General features: G+C 57.7%; 1 protein-coding gene across 1 annotated transcript in view; it reads left to right on the forward strand.

The window, feature by feature from the left end:
• DPH1 (diphthamide biosynthesis 1) overlaps positions 1 to 1172 on the forward strand; it is a gene marked incomplete at both ends in the record, with an annotated part of 6298 nt that overhangs the window by 727 nt on the left and 4399 nt on the right. The window lies entirely within an intron of this gene.

Genomic DNA, 1172 nt, shown 5'->3' on the forward strand with positions numbered 1-1172 from the left:
TTGGGAGCAACGGCCTGGGTGTCCCGCTGGCCCCGGGGGCCGGCACAGGGCCGGGGAAGGCAGCTTTGCGGGTGCAGCGCAGGCTGGGCGGGGAAGGGAGGAGGAGGCTGTGTGCTCCCCAGGCGGACGGTACTCTGGATCCAGTTGCCATGGAAACTGTGCTGCTGTCCCAGATGCTGCTAACTTTGAAGTCCACCCAGGATGGAATCAGCCCAAAAATAACAATAAGACGCTTTGGGTTTTAAGGTGGATCGGCAGAATTGCTGTAGTGAGTGGCAGGCGTGTGCATCCCTACCGTGCTCCTGGCACCCAGCAGCCCTTCTGGACGTTTATGGGGCCATATAAATGGGTTTGCAGAATTGTGTCAGGCTCCGTATGAAATACTGACTCCCCAGTTGAGAACTCTGTCCCAAAAGCCACATCTGTGTGAGCATTTGCGGTGATAAATATCTGTGCTAGCTGCTTTGTTACAGAAGGAGGGTTACGGGCACCACTGGAATGGGGAGTATAAAACGCCTGGTTTGTAGCCTGCTATTACATGAATGAACAGCAGGAAGGGAAGGAAGGGGCCGTATCCAGAGGTGCTCAGGAGCACGCTGGTGTGAGAGCCGAGCTGCTCCAGGGGACGGGAGTCACATCTTCCGGAGCTGCTCCCCACAGGGACAGGTGGACACTGCCAGGCTGCCTGTCACCAGCCCTGCCACCATCCGTGGCGCATTGCCACATGGTCCCTGCCTGCACCAGGGTGGCGAGGCATCCCAGGGTTACTGCAGGGTTCTGAGAGGGTGCTGGGCTCCTTTTGGGCTGCCCACAGTGCTGCTGGCACTGGCTCAGTGCAGCCGTCCTTGCGGGGAGCCCCATGGCTGATGGCGGGGCGCGTCCTGGTGCAGCACACAGGCGCTTGCCCTCTCCCGGCCCCACGTGCCCCGCGGGAGGGAGTAATTTGCACTTAATTGTGATCAGGTGAAGAGCACCAAAATGGGAAGTGAACGCAGAGCTGTGGATCGATGTGGACTCTGTGTACTTTAATTATTTACTTAATCGTGGTGACACAGGCTTCTTAGCGCTGGGGGTAATTAGATTTGTGTTCATTGATTCCCCAGGCTGCCATTATCTGGAGAGAAATGAGAAGGTGCTCTCTGCGGCTCCCATCCTCACCCCTTTCCCGGGGT

Source organism: Phaethon lepturus, unplaced genomic scaffold, assembly GCF_000687285.1.
Source record: "Phaethon lepturus isolate BGI_N335 unplaced genomic scaffold, ASM68728v1 scaffold32679, whole genome shotgun sequence".
Taxonomy (NCBI): domain Eukaryota; kingdom Metazoa; phylum Chordata; class Aves; order Phaethontiformes; family Phaethontidae; genus Phaethon; species Phaethon lepturus.